General features: G+C 47.9%; 1 pseudogene across 1 annotated transcript; it reads right to left on the bottom strand.

The window, feature by feature from the left end:
- Window positions 1-1,979: 1,979 nt before the first annotated feature.
- Window positions 1,980-11,152, bottom strand: LOC144132716 (BTB/POZ domain-containing protein 6-B-like; annotated as a pseudogene). The gene is made up of 5 exons (XR_013314917.1): window positions 10,919-11,152; window positions 8,771-8,839; window positions 7,809-8,022; window positions 5,974-6,262; window positions 1,980-4,174 (listed from the first exon to the last, which is right to left on the bottom strand). The product of XR_013314917.1 is annotated as a BTB/POZ domain-containing protein 6-B-like (transcript).
- Between the last annotated feature and the right edge of the window lie 322 nt (window positions 11,153-11,474).

The raw sequence follows: 11,474 nt of genomic DNA, 5'->3' as shown, positions 1-11,474 counted from the left end.
ATCTACGTGCTCTGCCACTTGTGTCCAAATAGTCAACAGTTCGTACATTGCCGGGAAAGGATGCAGCGGATCCACGTTATAGAAAATTGGCCAAATTTTCAACTCGGGGACATGTGGGACCCGCAAAAGTTATCACAGACTTGTTGCAACACGCACACTGACCACCTTGCAAGAGCAGAAGTACAAATAACCCCACCTCCTGCAGCCTGAAATTCCTCTATTTCTTGAGCAGTAGATGGGTCCACTCCACGTACTATGCCTTTAGTGCTTGCTAGCTGTTCTGAAGTGAAAGGCTTTGACAGGAATAGATGTGAATCGGTGCACTGTAGCAGAGATAAGTTTAATGATAGGAAGAGCAAACAGGTCAGCCGCAGAAATAAGGGCAGATCCAACACGCAATGTATGCTGATTTGCGAACAATACCTCGCCTCCCGAAAGGTCGCATATTCATAGATATCTAGATAGTGTTTCGTCAAACTCGAATCATTGATGGATTGTTTTTGGATTATTTTGAGCATTCTATCGTCTATTGGCACAGAAGCAAGAATTCTTACCTTGGGAAGTTCATGATAGAATGATGTTAATAAGATGTCTGCCTAGTGCCCATGGTTTGGCCTCTCACTTCTTACCACGCACATTTAGAATTCATTTTTAAATTAAGCCGTGTAACAAACGCATATAAGATCACCAGTGGACCGAACACACTATTCTTGGGTAAGCACAAGATGTCTGCAAATTTCACGCGGCGTCTTAAGCTTTGCGCACGTGACAGCTACGTCCTCGTAAAGATCCATATTGGAGTAAAAGGAAGGTTTTTGTGTATATTGTGCAGGCTTTCAAAGGCGTGGGTGGCCTTTACTCTTATCCAGCTGAGCTTGGGCTTAGATTGTGCTTATCTACGCCACCATGCAAACAGTGTATGAAGCACTTGTGGCCATGTGTGGCATTTTGCAAACTTCCAACGGCCAGCGCCATGGCTCCAGGTTGTGGGAACCAGACGCTCTCAGAATTGGGGAAGAACTTGGGGAGACGATTACGCCTCTCCTTAATGGCACACACGATAGTGTTTATGGGCCCTTTGGTGGCCACGGCTCCCCTTTGCGTATTACTACGCAGACACGGACACAGCACTTTCGTTCACCATCACACAACGCTGATCTACACCGAGCAAGAACTGTTTCTCTGTCATCTAGGTGCTGTCTACGTGCCCATATATGCAGGACTAATTGTTTTCTGTTTAACATTAACTGATTGCGTGGAATCCTCATCCCATTCTTGGCGCAGTGGTGCAGCTGTTAGGCGATTCGCCACTGCCCAGGCAGACTGCTCCTTCAAACACAGCCACCGGTGGGGCTTGTGAGGCCCAGGTTTTGAGCAAACTGCCCATCATCCAGTGGATAGGTTGTGATGTCACAAGGTGATGACGTAAGTAGCAGGTCGGCCACCATGCATTCCACACATGACACCGACGACGACGCCGCCGGGTTTTCAGCAGAATGGTAACTTGAACTCAGTCCATTTAAAATAAATATAGGAATGAGAAAGCCGCACCCTGTTGCGGCAGCCCTAGCAGCTATACGTGCGTCGATAATTGCGCAACAAAAAATCCCATATATAAAAGTCTGCGCTTTAAAACACATGCCTGGTCTTCACTTTGTCCAGGTTAGTTCCGAGTGTCAGCGCAAAATTGGTTCTGCGAAAATCTGGCCAGAATGCATGTGTGCATTAAAAATACCACTAAATTTCGGCTCTCCTTCGTGGAAAAGAGAGCACGTGACGAAATCTGTAGCCCTGGAAACACAGGGACGGAACGAAGAACGACTGCGCACTGCATGCTGCCACGAGCGTGCACTGCATGAGCTTTCTCTTGCAAGCAGCAGAACGCGGCAACGATGCTACGTGTAACTGCCGGCAACGGTAGATGGAATAAGTCATCAAGCTTCCTAGCATGTCACATGAACAGCTATCAGAACCACCAATGAGCAAACAGATAAGACTGTTTATTGAAGACTTCAAAATACAGGAAAATTATGGGTGACATCAACGGAAAAAAAAACCCACCAAAATGGTTTATTAGGGTGCTAATAACAAGCGTCCCTGAGATTTGCAATAAGCGGGAAAAATGTTTTAGGGCCGAAAAAAACAACTGACAAGATCTTATGTGTACGTTTAGACACAAGTGTGCACAAGACGGCAGAAGAAAGTCATGTTGTGGTAATCCTATAGCGCAACATGAAAGCCTCGATAAGACAATACACGTCAGAGCATGGTTTTTTTTTTGCACATGTGGGAAACAGTGGCACATATTTAGTAACCCCAGCTAATTGAATCATGTTCGTCACAAACAAACAGACCACTTTGCACTGGTCCGGGGTAAGTTGACAGAACAATCTCGACAGCTTCCAAGTTCTACAGCAGCTTGGTTAAACGCCGCTCATCGCACACGTTCGTCACCGTAACATCCACGACTAAAGGTTAAATACAAGGTCCTGCAGAGTGATGTTTTCAAACGACACTGAGCTTATAATCGTATTGAGTGCGGCATTCGAAAATAGACGACGGTCCATTACCAACCTACAAAATGCAAGGTCGTCTCACTTCGTATCGGCATCAAGCCAAAATTCGCTCTTAGCCAAATCACAGGCGTCACGCTACAGTGCCAGCTTTTACTCAAAAGTGGGACGCCAGTGCGCGCCAAACTTTCTGGCGGCTTTCTTGTGCCGACCAGCACGTGACCAGCTTAGTCATGGCACAGTATCCATGTGGACATCAACATTTCTTGGAATGGTGTGTGACGTGCAAGCTGCAAAACAGCAAAGTCACTACGCAATCGATGACTCAAAAGGCATGACAGCAAACTTTACAGTGCTGGCGCCATGGCATGACAACACGTCACGTGCAAGGGTGTGCGCAGAATCCGCCGAGAGTTCGAACTCGCATTTTTCCAAAACAGGCCGAAAGTGTACGCGAAAAGCCAGTCCTAAACTTCAAGAACAGCGATAGGCAAGCTATGCCAATAAGGAACAGTGCATGTTTCACGGGTTCCTCTTTTTGTTTTTCGCGAGTGTGCAGCAATGCTTAGCCCGTAAGTTCGTTCCGTTAGTGCTAAAGCACAGCTCAAGGCTGTGTGAGGTCTAGAAGTGCATCTACTCTGTTTCTGCGCCCAGTACAAAGAGAGACGTCGTCCACCATTTATGTAGCTGCAGTAACTGCAATGCTGAAGTGTACAAAGGTAGTCCACACTTAAGATGGCAGCACCACTCAAAGAGCCAGTCCGTTCGGATCGATGCGCTGGCAGTACGCGAAGCTCTGCTACTCGCTTGCGTGTTCACCATAGGGGTGGCCCATCCATTGCATTGTAAAACATTATTATATGTGTCCTGTTAATTCAGTACGCAGGTTACCCGGTGCACCGGTACTGATGCTTTTATCATCTGAAAATACGCATGAAACTTAACCTAGCCTGCTTAGTTTACAAATGTGTGCGTCCTCTGTGAAAGCCAATAGTTGTTTCCAGAACAGAATGGCATACATCACACGAATGAATGAACTTCATAGGAAAAAAATGCGCAGTCTATATCACGTACTTCAAATTTAACTGCGTAACAGATTACCATACGCTTGTACTGAGTGGCTGCGAGACTTCCTATCTCTCAAAATTTAAAAATATTTGTCACTCTTGAATACTTCACTGCAGCAAACAAATGAGGTCACAACGCCGCACCCAAGAAAAATTTCGCACCAAATGGAAAGCTGCCCACAAGAGACGAACCTTCGATGTCTCGTTACTGCCATGACATTTAATGACAGTATGCTGAGAACACTTAAAAAAATATGCAAATTAAATGCACAGAAGAAAATCCTTGCTGCCAACCGCCTAGCGAGGCGTTTTCTCCGGGCAAACCCATGGCGGCAGCTCGATGGACCCCTTGCCTGTTAAGGCGCTCATGATGGCGACCGCATCGTCATTGCCCAAGAAACTATCCGCCCCTACGAAGGCGATGAACGTCGCGAACTCCTCTGGAGTGAGGGCCAGGAACCTCAACTCTGGCAGGAAAGGAGCGACGACTGTCTTGATGTCCGTGGTCTCGTTTGCAGTGGCTCTTCTCGTGCAGTACTCCTTCGCCCATCGGTGCATGGCAAGGAGGACGCACATCTCCGGCACGTTCGTCACCTGCAGTTGTGGATTTGTCACGGCTTGTAACAGCAACTTCAGCGACATCGCACAGTACACGGGCCTAATTAGTCCTTCGCATACACACAAGCACAACCATACGTGTACATAGGAGAGCTGTACAGCTGTCAGAGGAACTTCGTAGTTTACAAAAAAATTCATCATTGACCGCGGTTCGAAACCGGAACCACCGCCGCTCCAGATAGTTGCTATATACCACTTCAAACAACCAGGACCGGCCCTTTGCAGCCGTAAGGCTGCGCTTAGATGGATGCTAGTAATTTTTCCTTTATTGCAAATCTACTCCACCTTGGGGATTCCCGTTAACGCTGGAACAGGGTCGCCGCTGAAAAGCCAGAACTCAAGCTAAAAATAAGCAAAGTAGCCGCGCCATTTAATCTTAGCGCCCAATTAGTACTAGCCAAACAACAGAAGCGAAATCATGAATGTAATTTTGATTAACAATCATGATATGATACAATTTTGACAATGGCATTTTGATTAACACAAGAAACGGAATAAAGACCTGAAAATTTTCCACTTTTGCTTGGTCTCAAAGCACAAAGCTTATCTACAGTAGACATTTTTCATGATACATTGTTTAGGGGATTCAATGTTTAGGGGGGAAGGTAGAGTAGGTTTGCAATAAGGGAGCAATTGCTCATTAGAAGTAACCCAAACGCTTTCACAGGAGCGCTGAGAAAACATGGTGCTTTCCCAGAAACTTCGTAGTTGAAAAAATCGATCTGGTCCAGGGTTCGGATCCGGGACAAGGGTTCGAATATGGGGCAGTCGCTATATCGACAGTGCTAACCAGGACCGCTAGTAGAAGGTAGAGCGAGAGCGAATTCAACAACTCAAAGTGGAGGTTCAATGCTCAGTGTAATCCCCCAAGGTTGAGTAGATTTGTAATAAGGCTCATTAGCATGCTACCAAGCGCAGCCAACAGCTATATCAGCATCCACATAAGTTCCATGTCCTTTCGTCATTGTTCTGGGAACGTACCCTTTTTGTCAAAACTATAGAGCCCAGGGGGTTCTCCTCTGAGTCAGACCATGTAGTTTGTAATACATCCGTATTGACCACAATCTCCTAAATGTAAGGTTTCAGGTATTTCGAGACCATAAGCTGTCCTGTAAGACCTGCATACAGGCACAACGCGCTTGTTAAACGAGTTGCAAAAATATATTTTTCTAGTTTCTTCCGAGTGGTAATTTATAGTAACTCCGGAATAGGCTGGGTACACAGGGATTCAACTTACCACTTATACTGATGATGCCGAGACACCAGAAAGTTGACCGCTGTGTTGGAGGAGATTGGACAAGGCCAGCCATATTTGTCCAAACTGATTCAAAGTATATGACTTGACTGGAACGTGCAATCACTTGCGACCAATGAGTATAAAGCATTCATAGAACGTGTTCGCCTACTAAATGATAAAACATACCCACGACCTAGTTTTGGAGAGACAGCGTCGCCGCAGTGGCTCGGTGGCTACTGTCCTTAGCTGCTCACCCGGAAAACGCGGGTTCGATCCCACGGTCGCATTTGTGAAATGCAAGAGGACCGTGCGCTGTGCAATGTCAGTGCACGTTAAACAACCCCAGGTGGTCGAAATTTCCGGAGTCTAACTCCAGCGTCCCTCATAGCCTGTGTCACTTTGGGACGTTGAACTACCATACACCAAACCTAATTTTGGAGCGTTGATGTCGTACGTGCTTTTCTGCTCCAGACGATTTACGGCTAACAAATGCCCTCACATTTAGATAACCATATTTTGTCTAGCAAGCGCCACTCACCGTGTGGAGGACGCAATGCACAGTCTGCTCCAGACAGTTGTTGAAGGCGTCTGAAGAAAGCACTGCCTCAGGATTCTCCCTGAAGACGACGTTAATCGCTTCGTAGATGCTTCCGCCACCACTCATGATACAGTCGAGGACGAGGCATACATTTTCGGCTTTCATGTGGGCCTTGATGTAGAGCGTACAGGCCAGCTCCAGCTCCGGCACCAAGTATTTACGGGCAGCGGCTCCTGTGTACGCGGCTTCCTCAATGCTGCTGATATTGGGCTTTCCCTTGTACAGGTGCCTGAAAAAAAAAAGAACGCTATCGTCAAATTTTAGTAAACAAACTGTTGAAAAAAAAAGCGACCCGCTGAGGGTTCAGCGTAAAAATATCAAACATGTTTGCTTTCGCCCACCTCTTTTATGATGGCATCGCGTCTGAAAAAGGCCTGCTTGACTTCTAAGGCCACACGTTTCTTATTTGCGAATGTCGTAGCATTACAACCCAGCGATGAATTATCACAGCGGAAGGAGTTCAGAGTCCGAACGATTGCCATTATTATTGCTCTCAATCTGGCAGGGTTCCCTGCTACGCAGCTGTATACTATAATTACACACTTAACTTTGCAACAGGTTTGCGCCCATGTGTGGCAGAATCAGTTTTAGGGCGCTTACTTTAGACAGCGTCTACGTGTTAGCTCTCGAGTTGAAGATGGGCGTAGCTAACCGCAGTATGAATATGTTCACTTTAGAGCGAAAGTGGCGCGTGCACTGCCATGCAGACCCTCTCCACATTCTTGCTCACCGTGTTGGCGGCCATTATGGTAACTCCTCTTGACAGCCTGCCACTCTAAAGCAGACAGGATGCACGACGTTCAAATGTGGCAACACTGATCTCTTTAGACCAGGCGATTACAGTTGGTACCACAATGGCAAGTAGCAATAAAAGTGAGAAAGACAGCATTTTTGCAAGATTTCCATGATGACTGTGCTTACAATTAGAAAAACGTTCTTTCTGTTTCGACAGACACCAACGCTTGCTGGATCAATCAGTAAATTTTGTATTTCCTTCTGTGCAAACGTTCTTGGCAGTATACACCACGGTGGTGACCCAGGCGGTTACCATAATCTCCTCTCTGTGCTTTACCTTCTGATGCAATCATGTCCACCCAGAGGCGCCATTCTGGGACCAAATAGTGCGTACAAAAATGTGTGCCGTGGGTCTGCCGTTTGCTCTCTGTGTACGCTGAAATTGTTAACGGATATCTGCCTGCAACACGAACTCTACTCCCAGCAGCAGCGCTGTACGGCGTCTTGTCCCAGATACAAAATGCTCCTTTCAAATATAAAATCGCGGCTGCGTTACGTCAGGATTTTGCACAAAAATAGCAATGGCGCCAACACATTGAACGGTGGCAGTAAGGATCTATGCCGACAATCATTTGCTGATAGCGTGCGGGACTGAGGCGAAATGGTACACCAAATAGGACACTCCAAGTTGATTCGAGTGACCCCGCTTTAAACGGATGAAGTGAGAGTTGCCTATTGGAAAATGAAAAGGAAAGAACACATGGACAACAGGCGCGTCATCAGCGTTCTGAGAATGTCACGCGGATGGTCTAAGGAGAACTGCTTCGTGCTCGAAAACTTAGGAAACCACAAAGCAGACCCAGATTCTTCATTACTACCGCCAATTCATCCTACTGCGTCTAAACAATTCTTCTTACGGTACCATCAATTTGACATGCCCAGTTAACAAGCCAGGAATAGTACTGCCTTCTACCACTAATCTGCTGTTTGCTCCCATAACAGAAGGAGAAAAAATTTCGATGCGACTGAAATGGACTCACTTCAGTAAGCCGTAGAAACCGTCCGGGTGTAGGTCCTTAATCACCACAGTGCCTGTTGCGGCGAGCGGGCCATAGAACATCGACCCAAAAGCTTCCTCATGGCCAGAAGTTGTCTGTGGCCCTTGAATGTCCTGGAGACGGGATACTTATCTGGCGTCACTGCAAACTCGACGTCGGCGTACTGGCCGGTTTGCAGGAATTTCTTGAAGTTGAACTGGCCAGGCATTGGGAACAAGAAAGACAGCACAAAATAGGCTTGTTCATGAAAGGCTCCCCCACTCATCCACGGTAGCTCATCAACGCACGCTCCAACAGTTTGCGATGAATTGTGCTGGCACAAGAGCAGACAGTCAAAATGGCAACGCTTGCACGGACAGACGCATACACAATGGATGCAACTCGAACATGAAACACTGCACGGATGTCTTCAAATCCCTACAACGCACGTTCATGAACTATGCCACTCTTCCATGTATATAGTAATGCTTCATTTCAAGTGCAGGCAAGAGACTTGGATGACGAAAAAAAATTCAGTATTTAGATGAAGATCCTTAAGGTCACCGAACAGCAGTAGGCAAAATTTTTGCATTTGAGCACGAGTTTGCAGGAAATTGACATCCGCTCTTGACATCCACGAGGCTCACAGCATTCGGTCTCTGGTTCGCTCCCACCAGTTTACGCTTCAAATATTGCGTTAGCTGATTGTGCGGCAGTGTAGACATAGCCCAGGCCCTTCCTATTGGTTATGCAGTGACGAAATACGGAACGGTAGCACATGCAGCGACTACAAAGTGTCTGGCTCCCACTCAGGCTGAGAAAGAACCCACAGGAGCTTTTATCTTCTAAATGCTTAGCTTTGTAATAAGCCTTCATATATTGTTAATGAAGACTGCAGGAATATGAATACTCACAGCAAACGTTGTTTGTCGGGGCTGAGACACTGCAGGAATATGAATACTCACAGCAAACATTGTTGTTTGTCGGGGCTGAGACACGTCGCCTTTTGCAGCAGGTGATCAAGCCGAGTTAGCCTGCGGCATTAAAAAGTGATTTGTAGGCATGCTGCTGTTACCAACTCCCGGCCATGAGTAGGTTTAGCATAGCATGATGCGCAATGCGCTACCGTGAACCACTTTCGCAGGGCACCATTATGTGTGCGCTGACTGGTCCCGACGAGGCAAGCGTGCACGCAACTGACGGGAACGTGGCGCCATCTGGCGCCACCATGGCGTTCTCCGCACGCGCAATGGCGCCTCGCGAAAGCAGTTCAACAGTAGCGAGTCGCACATCATGCTATGCTATAACTCTCTAATGACGTGCAGCTAGAAGGAAACGAAACAAACATATAACGGGAACGGTTTCCAATACTCAAAATACACCATTCCAAAGGGCACATGCTCTGATTTGAGGTGCACAACTGTCAACATTCGAAAGATAAAAATTACCTCAGCAACAAAGAAGAGCGTCCGCTGGAAACGAATGGCAGTTTTACTGACTGATGAAAGGCCGCAAATACATGGCGTGCTCATGATAAAAATTAGCGCTAGCATTAACAAGCTGTGTAATTAACCAGTGCTAACGAATGATACACTCTGATTAACAAAGTATGCTTGGTTTTCAAGCCGGCTACTGAACGTTAAAGAATATCGCACATTGCCCTTTGTGGTCTAAAAGTTGTGAAGATACTTTTGTCTTGCCCTTACATGTCACATTCTGCTGCCTCCTTGGGCCAACCATCGAAAAATCATCCTTGAAGGTGCTTCAAACGCCTGAAGAGAGAACTGGCACTAGCAACTACAAAATGTGGTCTACGACTATCAACCCGAATTCTCACGCAGTGCGTGGTGCAAGGCGGACCAACGAGCTAGGACACCAGAGAGCCTGAGTATAATGTTCAGCGTAGGCTAACACAGGTTCAGTGATAAGCTTAGCCTAGTGGCGTCATCTGGTTGTCAGGGATGGGAAGGGTTACTGTAAACAAACCGACGCTCCTCTTAAGCCTAGATGCGGCACAATCGTCAAAACTGGCAGAAGCAAAGTGATTGCAGTGAAATGTAAATTTGGGTGAACCAGGTGGGATTTGAACCCGCGACCCTTAGATTGCTAGACGGGCAAGCTACCCATAGGTCACAAACGCTCATTCGTTTAAGCTGGTTGTAGGTGGACATGGAGAATGCATTGTGGTCTTTGTCTTGGGGCGATATCTTAAGGACAAGGCCTAGTTAACTATGACGATGCTAATTAGTGATTGGGTAATACAACCCGATGAATTCGGTTCCTGAGATAGTACAGTGTATATGAACGTTTTGATGCATGTGTACGTGCGATATATCGATGTATAAGGTGTGATTCGGTCATCAAGAGAGGGAGGTATAAACCCGCCGCGGGGTTGCCGAGTGTGCTGCCAGGTGGTGATAAGATTCTACTTTGACACTAGGTCTCGTCTGTATGGTGGAAAGTTTCCACATGTTGCAGAGCTTTCTTCTCATCGCGTTTTCCAGTGCATGCGTCGCCTCGGCGCCATTGTTCGCTGATGCCGCCCGTGGAGCCCATACATGCAGAGCCCACAGCTTAGGAGAGCTTTTTTTTTCCTCTTCCATGCTTATAGCTACCCCGCCCCTCCTTTCCTCTCTCTTTCTCTCTTGAAGAGTGATTCGGTCGAAGGCCACCCATGGCCAACTGTCAAACATGCCATGCCACACCTCTCTGCTCCAGCGAAACATGCACCCTGTCCTTCGCCGTGGTAAGCAGTGGCCCGCGACCGCACCCTCCTACGCCGCGACGAGCACTACCCGCGCCTCCGCTATAATTCGGCAAATACCGATGGCTGGGCTGCGGTATAGTTGATGGGCAGACCGCGGAGCGAGCAGGTTTGGCTCCCCCTTAATGCACCGCCCTTGAGGCCGAAGAGGCATGATGGCATCCACGCATTTGGCTGCGCCACAGTCCCTACGGACTGCAAGGTGGCCTGCCGCATACACCGGCGTGCCCTTCGCCTACTGCCCCGGTCCAGAGCGGGCCTGGACCGCTACTTGATTGTGTGGGTGCCAGACCACGCAGACATGGAAGGGAACGAGGCGGAAAACGTGCGAACTCGAGGCTATACTAACCGCGCTGCGCAACCCAAACAGTCCACCGGAACCGTTGGAATCTCCGCCTGCGACCTCGTCGAGGAACGCGGCCGCGGCGCTTCTCGAGCGGACGCCTCATTTCGGCTCCTGAAATTTTCGTCCGGATTACAGAAAAATTCCATACGACCGCGGAAATTTTGCTTCTATTCGGCGGATAACATCTCCCGGCACCCGAAGATACCGCTCTCGACCAAGTGGGCCAATTTTTGAGCCTTTTAGACCCATTTATGTCTCCACCCTGTGGGAGCTCCAGCTAGGCCTAAAGCCGTGTAGCCGGTCTGCAGCCTTCTTCGCGGACGCCATGGCGGCCTCCGCTCGCTGCGGACCTCCTGCATGTTTGTAAACAAACGAGGTGGCGCTGCAGTCGCTAGCGAGCTCGTGGTAGGCAAAAGGTCGGGGAGTGGCGTCGCGGATAGGTGTTGAGTGCGGGTTTTCAAAGCTTGTAGGCGCATTTACAGTTTCTGCGAATCATAGCAATGGTCGATGCTTTCAACTTAGTAATTTGTCGAAGTACACGAGCTCGCGTTTGCCACTG

The sequence above is a fragment of the Amblyomma americanum genome, chromosome 5, assembly GCF_052857255.1.
Source record: "Amblyomma americanum isolate KBUSLIRL-KWMA chromosome 5, ASM5285725v1, whole genome shotgun sequence".
Classification (NCBI taxonomy): Eukaryota; Metazoa; Arthropoda; class Arachnida; order Ixodida; family Ixodidae; genus Amblyomma; species Amblyomma americanum.
Note: the sequence above shows the minus strand (reverse complement) of the source record. Positions and strands in the feature narration are given on the sequence as shown.